Raw genomic sequence first — 12,783 nt, 5'->3', positions numbered from 1 at the left:
TGGTTGGTGTATGTTTAATGCTATGTGCAATGTTCTACACTTCTATGACAAATATTAAAGTGACAACTTAAAGTTAATTACTACTTCCCTCTAAATATGCTGAAGACTGTGTCTGAAATTGCATATAGATAATTCCTGAGAACAAAAACAAAGAAATAGTGGTCTATAATGTGATTTAATAGAAAGATAAAGCTGAGATAATTTATTATCCTGAATGTGAGACAAAGCCATTCTGAAATCATTTTTAAAAAATACAAAAATACTGAACCTTTGAATCTTCAATTCATGTGTGGATTCTAGACAAAATTATAATACACCCTCCTCCGTTATTATAATACAGCAATACAGTATAAGAACTATACAGGTAATCTCTAAGCCATTCTGGACAGTCCCTAGTTCAGCAACTTCCATCCAACCATGCATCTGTGTCCCAAAGACTAGGTGTGATCTTACACAGAAATTAACTGCAGTTCTCGGCATTTCTACTCAGAAGTAAGTTACACTGAAGTCACTGAGGCTTACACCCTAGTATGTGACATAGGAGGTGGGACTAAACTGAACAATCTAGATGAAGCAAAATTTAAAATGGGCTTGATAGTTGGAAATGCTTAAGTCCTTCAACTGTTCAGGATTGACAGTATTTTCCCCATTTGTGCACCTTAGGTGTTTTTTAAACGATAACCTTGATTTTACTATAACTCAGCAGACCGCATTTCTTTTTATGATACTCTCCTACATCTCTTAAGAAGGCACTTCATCCCTGTCACTGTGGTAGGAGAGATTAGGACCTCGGCAAAATGCTGAGGATCTTCGTGGTCCTTCACACTGGGTTAGAGCCAGAGAACCATGAGCTGAAGAAAAATGGCTGCAGGTGCTGTTCCACAGACCCTTGTGCAAGATTTCACAATGTTTATACTGTCTCAAGAGGTTGCACAAGTGGGAGAAATGGCCCTTCTGTGAGCACAAGAATGTGAAAGAGTACCTTTGGAACCAACCCAGTACAGTGGTGCCTCGCAGGATGAAAAGAATCCATTCCGCGAGTCTCTTCGTCTAGCGGTTTTTTCGTCTTGCAAAGCAAGCCCATTGACGGCTTAGCGGATTAGCGCTATTAGCGCTTTAGCGGCTTTAAGCGGATAAGCGGCTTAGCAGCTTAGAAAAAGGGGGTGGAAAGGGAAAAAACCCCGCAGGAACTCGCAAGACATTTTCGTCTTGCAAAGCAAGCCCATAGGAAATTCGTTTTGCGAAGCACCTCCAAAACGGAAAACTTTCGTCTAGCGAGTTTTCCGTCTTGCGGGGCACCACTGTATTATTTATGTATAAACGAAATGGGCTAACAGACACCACTTGGACATCCCCAAAGGTGGTGGCAGGTTTATCAAAAAGACTTCTGGTCCTAAATTCAGTAAAGATTTTAAATCAAAAGCAGCAGCCCCTTACCAAACTTAATGTTTGGCTACTTTGAACAGTCTCTTACGATCAAATGGGATGTTCAGAACCCTTGTTCTGCCATTATGCTACGCTCCTCAGGCGACGTCTCTAAATTGTGTGTGCATACAGAGAGAGACTCCCCCAAGGCGGCTTGGACTTGGACTCTGATTATGCTCATAACCAGACAATCACTACAATGAAAGCCGAGAGCAGAAAAGTCAATAAAATGTTTGAACAGGAGCCAACACAGTAAAACCAAATCATACAAGGGAGAGAGATTCAGCACAAAACAAATGCTAGGCATAATAAAGTAACAGAATGGGGGGGGGGCTTCTGGATGATTGATTGGGCTTAATTCTTAAAGCTGGGAGCCATAATACAAGATTGCCACCCAGACGGGAATTGTTCCCTCTAATTAAAAATCTAGGTTGTAAGTGCTGACAGAATTCTAGTCAAAACAGGGCACCTGAGAAACAGGATGGTATCGGAATGATCAGGGAACTCTGAGGTTTGTAGAAGTATACTTATGCGGATATGCAAAACTTTAAGAAAACCACTGAAGGTCATCCTTGTACCAATAGCCTTGGAATCTACACTATCAGTTGGAAATGGAAAATGGGGTGCAGGGTGAGAAAATGGAATGGAGTATTCTCAGGAGGGTCTAGCCGGTTGGTTGAAATTCTGAACATAATTTCTCCTAGGTCCAGGATACATCATATCCTTTTGTTGCACTTCCATCTGTTGCTCTGTAATGTTGGTAAGCATGAAGCGTTCTGCAGAAAATTGAGCCTACCATTCACAGTATTGACTTCAGATTAAACATTTTAGCAGGACATTCCTCTGGCTCTGTCAAGATCTGACTTAGTACATCATCATATATTTTAATAATTTTTATTTGCGTTTTTTACAAAACAATAAGTAAAAGGAAAAATGAAAACAAAACCACAACCAAACAGGGACACAACACAAGACCCACATAAATGAGGTGCCTAAACAACTGAACTACTCTAACATGGAAATTCTTCCACCTAGCAAACTTGTGATTCATGAATTACATAATCTAATTTTACACCCCTCAATCTGAATAATACTGAATGGAAAGCTGAAAGGCGAAATTATCACTTTCTTATCTATCAGTTGCTGAGAATGGGAGAGGAGAGACGCATCTGCGGGATACCACTTTCTGCAATGGCTGAAAGGAAACTATAACAAACTGCTGCATCATCTTCCTGTTAGAAATTATCATCAATTGATTTTTGGTTTCATTTGAAAAGGAAGTCCCGAGCTTTGTTAATAATGTCCAGAGAAGTAATCGTATTAGTGTGCTGCAGCAAAATCAACAGTCTTGTGGCACTTTAAAGACAAAGTTATTGTGGTCACCCACAAAAGTGTATGCCATGACAAATTGGTTAAGTTGTTCCAAACTGCTGGCCCAAAGGAGGGCTTGTGGGAGTGGTTGGGTACAGAAAAGCAAAGAAGGAAGCCAAATATGACAGCGTGATCAGTTCTAGTGTTTTGTTATAGAAGATGTGGACTTAAAGCAAACCAGCCTGTCAGGTCTTCTAGCTTTTGCAGACGCGGGACAGGAACCACGGCAAGGAGATAGCTTGCAATTGTGCGTACATTCTTTATACACAAAGCAGCCTACGTCATTTCACCTGACCAGATGAGGGCATAGGTGGCCTTAAAGATCTTTCTGAGCTCAGAGCCCAGCAACCCAAGCCCACAAATAAGGATGGCATTAAAGTATGCCAATTAGCTTATATCAAGCGCAAGTGAATATAAACATACGTGAGCTCATTGCTACAACCACTACCAATTAATTGTGGGGTTATCTTGAATACCAAGATGGCGTTAGCAAAGCTTCTGGAATGGTTCACCTTGGTTCAACACATGTCTGTTAAGGTGCCAGAAGATGCTTCATTGATTTTATTAATAACAGGATCCTTAGAAATGCTCCATACTAGAGAGGAAAAATTGCATTAAAAGCCCCAGTTCCTAAAGAAAGGGCAAATCATCACAGTTGCCTGCCACCAGAATTATATATTCAACTTTCATGGTCTGAACTTCAAACAAGACAATGTGTTTCCTCCATTAACAATACTTCAGAGTACCTGCTGAGAAGATCCATACAAAAGCAACAGTACCAAAATGAATTAATAATAATAATAATAATAATAATAATAATAATAATAATTTATTTATTTATACCCCACCCATCTGGCAGGGTTTCCCCAGCCACTCTGAGCAGCTTCCAACAAAATATTAAAATACAATAGTCTGTTAAACATTAAACGCTTTCCTAAACAGGGCTGCCTTCAGATGTCTTCTAAAAGTCTGGTAGTTTCTTTTCTCTTTGACGTCTGGTGGAAGGGCGTTCTGCCTGGTTCCCTGTAACTTGGCTTCTCACAGTAAGACCCTCAGAACTGGACCTCAGTGTCCGGGCAGAATGATGGGGGTGGAGATGCTCCTTCAGGTATACTGGACTGAGGCCGTGGAAAATAAGAAATATTATGGGGAGGGTGCCAAATGCTGTCCTCACACAGGGCACCATATTAGCAAAGTCCGCCCCTGTGCTAGTGCAACAGGGCTTTCCCTGTCTCTCCTCCCCTCATACCCCCGCATTGGCTGAGACTCGCATAGTAGGCAAACTAAGGCCCGAGGGCCGGATCCGGCCCAATTGCCTTCTAAATCTGGCCCACCGATAGTCCTGGAATCAGCGTGTTTTTACATTAGTCCTTTTATTTAAAAGGCATCTCTGGGTTATATGTGGGGCATAGGAATTCATTCATTTCCTCCCAAAAAACATAGTCTGCCCCCCCCCCCCGGTCTGAGGGACAGTGGACCGGCCCCCTGCTGAAAAAGTTTGCTGACCCCTGGCTGAGAGGGTTAGGAGAAACCCCAGAACCGCATGCAGGAGGTAGGTGGGGAGAGGGTGGATCATTCCCTCAGGCAATCTGCTTAGCACTATGTTGAATTATTCTGAGTATGTCCAGCTGCTCACAGATGTTTTTATAAAGGCTGCTGCAGCTATAGCCCTCTGGGAGAACTACATCCCCTAAACATTTAGTAGGCTGGCTCTGGTCCATCACCCAACACACAGGAAGAAGGGAGGGAGGAGAAAAATCCCAATCTAACCACCACATAGTTCTTGGGCTTTCTTCCTCCCCTCTCCTCTCCACAGTCCTTTTTCTCCTAAATTGAGGAGCAAAGAGCCATTGCATAGTTGATGGGAGGCAGTGCCTTGGTTCCCTCCCCTAATATTTATGGGTACAGAGCTAGTGGCTTGGGCTAGAGCTTTCCCTTCCATGAGCAATGCTCCATCAGCCCTGGTCTGATGTTGTTTAAAGTCCCGTCCCGTCTCCCCCCCCCCCCCCCCCGCAAAGCAGGACATGCCCTATCTCTGTGGCAGTTTCATTGTGGCAATGATATGCACTGGGTGTTATGTTCAAATGCTCCCTGCAAAATGTCAAGGATGCAAGAGGTAGGCATTCCTGGGCTCAAAAAACTTTAAACCAAAAAAGTAGTAGTAGCTGTTTTTCTGAAAAGCATGGTTTCCCTTTTCTTGTTTTGGTTCATAATTATTTTATTTTTCAATGCAAACCTGAATGAGGCGCTTTCTTGATAAGTTATTTTGTTTCTTAGGGTTTCCACTGAGAGAAGCCCACGTGGTCTGCCAGAAGGATCTTCTCACAACCCTTCACCTGCTTTAGTAACTCACCCCATGGCTGTGAACTGCAATCCGTAATCTATTCTAGCTTTAAGCCCATTTAAAATGGAACTAAACTGATTGCTGCAAAGCTCCTCTTATGGCAGCTTACTCGTAAGAAGCACCATGCCAAAGGAACTGTGCAAATGTGCATTATGCTGCGAAAACAGTTGTTTTGGCATGGTGCTTCTTACGAACAAGCACACGGCTTTCCCAAAACAATTCTGGGATCTGTAGTTTACCCCTCACAGAGCTGCAATTCCCAACATCCTTAACAACTGATGTTTCCCAGCATTCTTTGAAGGAAGCCATGTGCTTTAAACATATGGTGTGGATGTGACCCTATAATATGCGCACACACCAGCTGGGAGAAGGTAAGGTCAAGGTTCATGGGCTGGGACTCAGAGATATAGTAGGCAGACAGTCAAGTGCTTTGAGAGGCCTAGCAAAATTGACTTTTCCCCTTTGAATGGCAAAAGCATGGGCACATACAAGCCCTGTGAACCCCCTTGCTAAATATCACAAGCTGTTTCTGAAACTCCTCCTAGTCTCAAAAGGAGATCTTAGAACGAGGGGGCTGCTGTCTAACAAACCTAAGTACAAATCCGCAATGGGAAACAGGATTCAAATTCATGGTTTAAAGTGGCCATTTTCCTTGGCGATTTAAATCATTATTACAGTGGTACCTTGGGTTAAGAACTTAATTTGTTCTGGAGGTCCGTTCTTAACCTGAAACTGTTCTTAACCTGAGGTACCATTTTAGCTAATGGGGCCTCCTGCTGCTGTGCCACTGCCGCCGTGCGATTTCTGTTCTCATCCTGAAGCAAAGTTCTTAACCCAAGGTACAATTTCTGGGATAGCGGAGTCTGTAACCTGAAGCGTCTGTAACCTGAGGTACCACTGTATCTTAATTTAAACTAGGAATGGAGGAGTGTCTTGTGGTCCTCCTGATGTTCTTGGACTCCCATTAGCCCCAGACAGCATGGCCCAATGGTAAGGGTGATGACTGGAGTTTAAGTCCAACAACATCTGGAGGGTCACAGCTTCCCCACTCCCACTCAAAACCAATCTACCCAGTGAGGAGAGGCTGTAGCTCAATGGTAGAGCCTATGATTTGCATGCAGGAAGTCTCAGGTTCAATCCCATGCCTTTTCCTGCTAAGAGGATTTTGGGTGACCTCTCCCTCACTGCAGGTGGACAGACATCTGTTGGGAGATGCTTGAAATCTGGATTTCCTGCATTGAGGATGGGACTGGACTAGCTTCTAGTAAGGCTAGATGAACCAACGGTCTAAATGTGCACAACACCTTCATCAAACCACTGTCAAAGAGTGCTTCTGTCTTACTGTGCCCGTGTTGGATGAATCCCCAGCACAGAGCAGGTTTATGGCACAAGTTCTCACAACTTGCTTTAGTTTGATACCTGCCAAAGGAAAGAGAAGAAAATAGCACTTGAAGGCATTAAAACCAAAACTGCATTACAACCCTCTTCCTGTGTTCTTTCAAGTCTCTGGCAGCCACAGTCCTGCAGTACTTCTTAAACATGCTCTGGATTTGGCAAGTCTCCCCCTTAGACCCTTGATGTTTAACATCCTCCCAGATTGAGCTGAAAGTCAGGGAGCCCTTTCTTTGCATCTGCAGTAACTGTGGGTGGGTGGGGGTTGAGCTCTCAGGAAGTTTTAACTGAGTTCAGTCCCTTCCTTCAGTGAAATGTCTGTTGTGAGGGAAAGAAAGGGAGGGGAGCAAAAACATAACATACAGTTCCTTGTAGGTTCCCACTTATTCCTTATATTTTACATTGTTTAGTCTGGTGGTCAAGGTGAGGGACCATCTAGGATCCTGTGCCTCTGACCCAAGATTGGCCCAAGACATTTTGCCATGTGAGACAAACCACAAAATGGTGCTCCCCACTAGAGAAGAAGAGGTGAGTAAAGTTCTGCATCAGGAACAAGGGTGGGAGGAATCCAGAAGCACCTCCTAATCACCAAGAGACCACTGTAGAAGCAGCATAGGGGGGCTGCTGAGGGGACAGCAGATATGGCCTCCAAGGAGCATGCCATAGCTGTTACTGCCACCATGGCAGTGGGAGCTGGCAATGCATTCCTTGGTGGGTGGATCTGCTGCGCCTTGGAGTCTGCCACCTGAGGCACTTGCCTGCCCTAACTACTAGAAGACTTGGGGCTGAAATCCTTACCCCATTACCTGGGAGAATCCCCACTGAATTGAGTATGACTTGCTTCTCAGTAGGCATGATTAAGTTTGCACTGTTAATCTGATATATCCCTCTAACTTCTGTGGTTGGTGGCATGATTAGTGTTGAGAAGAGACCAAATTAACAGAAGTGCTCCCAATAAAGGAAATACAGTGGTACCTCAGGTTACATACACTTCAGGTTACAGACTTCGCTAACCTAGGCTAAGAACTTTGCTTCAGGATGAAAACAGAAATCGTGCTCCGGTGGTGTGGCGGCAGCAGGAGGCCCCATTAGCTAAAGTGGTGCTTCAGGTTAAGTACAGTCAAACCTTGGTTTTCAAATGTCTTGGCTGCCAAATGTTGCAGAAGCCAAATGTTGAAAACCCGGAAGTGAATGCTTCTGTTTTCGAACACGCCTCGGAAGTTGAATGGCTTCTGAGGCGCATTTTTCATTTTTTTCCCATTGATTTTGCAGCCTGTCTGTCTGGAACCCTCTGATCCTTGGTTTTCTAACGTTTCAGAAGTCGAATGGACTTCTGGAACGGATTACATTCAAAAACTGAGGTTCCACTATAGAAGCATAACCACCCAACCCACCCCCTCTCCCTCTTCCCCTCTCTTTTCTTCCTAACCTAATACTGTATGCAACAAAAAAATATCTACATGGTGCCTAGGAAACAACTTGCACCTTAATATCAGCAAGACAAAGGAGATGGTGTTGGACTTTTGGAGGGAGAGAGGAGAACTAACCCCGCTGTACATCGGGGAGGGCTGTGTGGAGAGAGTCTCTTCCTTTAAATTCCTAGGAGTTTATCTCAGTGAAGACCTTACTTGGAAAATCAATACAACCCAGGTGGTTAAGAAAGCCCAACAGAGACTCCATCTCCTCAGAATATTGCAAAAGAACGATGCCAATCAACATTTGATGATCTCCTTCTACCGGTCCACAATAAAAAGTGTCCTTTCATACTGCATCACAGTGTGGTACGCTGGTTTGACGTCAACTGATAGGAAGTGCCTACAGAGGGTGGTGAATACAGCACAAGATATTATGGGCTGTCCCGTGAATCCGCTGGATGAAATAGCGGAAGAACGTTGCCTCAGGAGAGTGAGGAAAATTCTCAGGGATGATTCACACCCTAGCCAGCACTTTCATGATCTCTTGCCCTCAGGCAGAAGATATAGAAGCATGATTAGTCACACCAACAGGGTAAAGAACAGCTTCTATCTGTTGTGTATTGAGTCAAAGGAGTTTATATCTGTATTATTATTGTCTGTAATTGCATTAGGGTAAAGTAACTGCCTTTTGGTTCCAGAGGGTACAGCTACTATTGGTTCATTTAAGCTGCTGTATTTGGATCCTCTGTCTTATTGGTTTCCTCCAAAAGGCAGGACTGTGATTGCCTGATATTGTTCCCTCCAAAATGTATCCTTTCTAGCTAGTTCCCTGTCCCTATAAATGTAGCTCTCCCCTCCTCAGGTCTCAGTCTTGTTGCTTTAATAAAGAAGTGTTACTAGAGAACTGTCTCCAGCATATTATGTCAAGAGAGCTGAAATCACAAACCCCACATCACAACACTATCCATGGGTTGTTAGGCTTCTGAATGAAAGGATAACAACAGGACAACTGACTTTCGGGGTTGGTGGGTGTGCGTCAGTAAACGAGGGGAATTAAGACTAAGAGAGCTGAGTGGGGAGTGCTCATGTGATCTCACTGTATACAAGTTGTACAAGTGACAATAAAGTATTTCAATGTCTCACAACAAATGAAACTGATCTGTAGAAAACACAACTCGAAAAAAGAGACAATACATGTATTTTTGTAAACAACAAAATCTTTAATAAAAATATATATTTTAAAAACCAGTGGGTTTGTACCTTTCTATTGTTTTAATTTAACCAGGGCAAAAGTGATTTTCAGAGCTCTGTTCAGTCTGCATCTGGATTTCAACAAAGGAGCTACTTTGTCCTCCTCCCCCGCCTATGGTAGCAAAATCTGAAGATACAGGAAATAGGCCCCCACAGAGGCCTCTCTGCTAAAGTTGTCCATAAACCTCTGCATTTGTTTGCACTGATACTTGATATTTATACACCAACTCTGATATCTAAAAATCTAATTTCTGATCACATAATCATAAATCCTCCCCGAGTCAAGCAAATAAACTTGCATTAAACATGTTATTTTAAATGGAGCTGCTGGTTCCACCACCACTACCTGAGTAAATGCCTCAGTGTTCAATGCAAATAAATGGGTGGAATACAACATAATGCTATTAAGAACCTTCAGTCTGCACAAGCATTTCAACTTGCCAGACCAAACAATCCCTCCTCTCCCTGCATTTGGTGAATCCAGCCCTACATATTTATCATTGACTAGTTCTCCCTTGCTTCTCTAAACCCTCAGATCAGAGGAAACCAAGACAGACTTGCAACTGAAGTCTGTAGTGGGGAGGGTGGATGGCAGGAGCAGTTTGAGCAAGGAAACAGGTTTCCACCAACACCGTTAATTTATTGATCAATTATTTTAAATGTATTGGGAGGCTGTAGATGGTGAGCAAACCCCAGCACCCCTCCTGCATACATGTTATGTATGCAATATATTCTTAATAATATTCTGCCATAGATTTCCAGATCAAATCTGGGCTGGTCAATTACCTGGAGGTGTTCCCCCTCTGTAAAATGTGACCCATGTTCTCAGAACGGTATAACTATAGTTCATATATGTATCTTCTATGAGTTGCCTTTGTAACTTGCCTTGCTTTTTGGGACTGAAATCATGTGAACAGCTAAACCTGCTTTGCACATGAACCACACGATTACTGGGAGTATGTCTTGCTGCTGCCAACACTCCTGGATTGTCCGCTGACTTTTTGCAAGGCCTATGCATGTGCAACTGCTTGTACATAGGCTTCCATGAGATCACGACACACATACCAGTCCCAGCCGTGTGGGTGCTGTCTTCAGACATGTTCTAGCAGCGTGCCCAAAGCCAGTAATCACTAAATGTGGCTTCACACAAGGGCCTTTTTCATGGTGGCACCTCGCCTATGGAATGCCCTTTCCACTGACCCTTATCTTAATTTCTACATGAGCGTGGGGAACAACCATGTCTGTTCCCTTAGCATACACAATGTGGAAATCATACTTAGTCAACTACAGACTTCTTCATCCACTGAAGAACGGCAGACCTTCCCAAAGGGTTGGTGAAGATTGTCTCTGACAGCTTATGATCACAGTGGACTTTGATATGTTGTTGTTGTTGCTGCTGTTGTTTAGTCGTTTAGTCGTTTAGTCGTGTCCGACTCTTCGTGACCCCCTGGACCAGAGCACGCCAGGCACTCCTGTCTTCCACTGCCTCCCACAGTTTGGTCAAACTCATGCTGGTAGCTTCGAGAACACTATCCAACCATCTCGTCCTCTGTCGTCCCCTTCTCCTTGTGCCCTCCATCTTTCCCAACATCAGGGTCTTTTCCAGGGAGTCTTCTCTTCTCATAAGGTGGTCTAAGTATTGGAGCCTCAGCTTCAGGATCTGTCCTTCCAGTGAGCACTCAGGGCTGATTTCCTTGGACTTTGATATAGCATTGCCAAAAACACACTGATGGGACTCACTGGTAGCAAAGACACTGGCGAGAAATTTCTTCTCAATTACTGCATGAATCTGTTCAGACCTGGTGAGGGTTCTTGACTGGGTGGTTCTTATGTTGGAGACATACATCCAGGTCATCTTTAGATGCAACAGCCTGGATTTCCACCCTCGCCTTACTCAGCCTCATTTCTAAAGACCTGTGATGAGGGATCAGACAAAATCACAGAGGATCAAGCTATCAAGGGTTACTAATCATGATGGCTGTCCTGTCTCCATATCCAAGGCTGAGTATCGCTAGTAAGAGAGCGATGTGGCCTTTCCATAGGCATTTGATTTCAGCAAGGCATTTGACAAGGTGCCCCATGATATTCTTGTAAAGAAGCTGGTAAAATGCGGTCTTGACTATGCTACCACTCAGTGGATTTGTAACTGGCTGACTGACCGAACCCAAAGGGTGCTCATCAATGGTTCCTCTTCATCCTGGAGAAGAGTGACTAGTGGGGTGCCACAGGGTTCTGTCTTGCACCCGGTCTTATTCAACATCTTTATCAACGACTTGGATGATGGACTCAAGGGCATCCTGATCAAATTTGCAGATGACACCAAACTGGGAGGGGTGGCTAACACCCCAGAGGACAGGATCACACTTCAAAACGACCTTGACAGATTAGAGAACTGGGCCAAAACAAACAAGATGAATAACAGGGAGAAATGTAAAGTATTGCACTTGAGCAAAAAAACTGAGAGGCACAAATACAAGATGGGTGACACCTGGCTTGAGAGCAGTACATGTGAAAAGGATCTAGGAGTCTTGGTTGACCACAAACTTGACATGAGCCAACAGTGTGACGCGGCAGCTAAAAAAGCCAATGCAATTCTGGGCTGCATCAATAGGAGTATTGCATCTAGATCAAGGGAAGTAATAGTGCCACTGTATTCTGCTCTGCTCTGGTCAGACCTCACCTGGAGTACTGTGTCCAGTTCTGGGCACCACAGTTCAAGAAGGACACTGACAAACTGGAACATGTCCAGAGGAGGGCAACCAAAATGGTCAAAGGCCTGGAAACGATGCCTTATGAGGAACGGCTAAGGGAGCTGGGCATGTTTAGCCTGGAGAAGAGGAGGTTAAGGGGTGATATGATAGCCATGTTCAAATATATAAAAGGATGTCACATAGAGGAGGGAGAATGGTTGTTTTCTGCTGCTCCAGAGAAGCGGACACGGAGCAATGGATCCAAACTACAAGAAAGAAGATTCCACCTAAACATTAGGAAGAACTTCCTGACAGTAAGAGCTGTTCGACAGTGGAATTTGCTGCCCAGGAGTGTGGTGGAGTCTCCTTCTTTGGAGGTCTTTAAGCAGAGGCTTGACAACCATATGTCAGGAGTGCTCTGATGGTGTTTCCTGCTTGGCAGGGGGTTGGACTCGATGGCCCTTGGGGTCTCTTCCAACTCTAGGATTTGCTAGCCACTGCAAGCACAGGATCGGTGGGGCCGGCCCATGCATGAGGCAGACTGAGGTAGCCGCCTCAGGTGGCAGAATTCAAGGAGCCCCTCCATGCCCCCCCCCAAGAGGTTTCTGGGTTTGGGCGAGATATCGCAAGACCTCCATGGAATCACTCCGTGAGGCTCCTCTTAGCCCCAGGAAAGCGAGCGCAAGGCTGCTACTTGACCAAAGAGAGCCAGCCCTGGAGAAGGAACAGAGGTAACTAAGACAAGTCCTTCCCCCCCCCCCCGCCTCTCCTTCGGCGCATGCGCGTGAGGGCAGTTGGCAGCGGGGGGGGGAATCTAGAGAGGACGAGAACATGCGCGAAAGACGGGCAGAGCGCATGCGTCGTCGTGTAGGAGTCAGAATAACGCTCGCGAGGG

The sequence above is a fragment of the Podarcis erhardii genome (assembly GCF_964252035.2).
Source record: "Podarcis erhardii genome assembly, chromosome: 2".
Taxonomy (NCBI): Eukaryota; Metazoa; Chordata; class Lepidosauria; order Squamata; family Lacertidae; genus Podarcis; species Podarcis erhardii.
Note: the sequence above shows the minus strand (reverse complement) of the source record.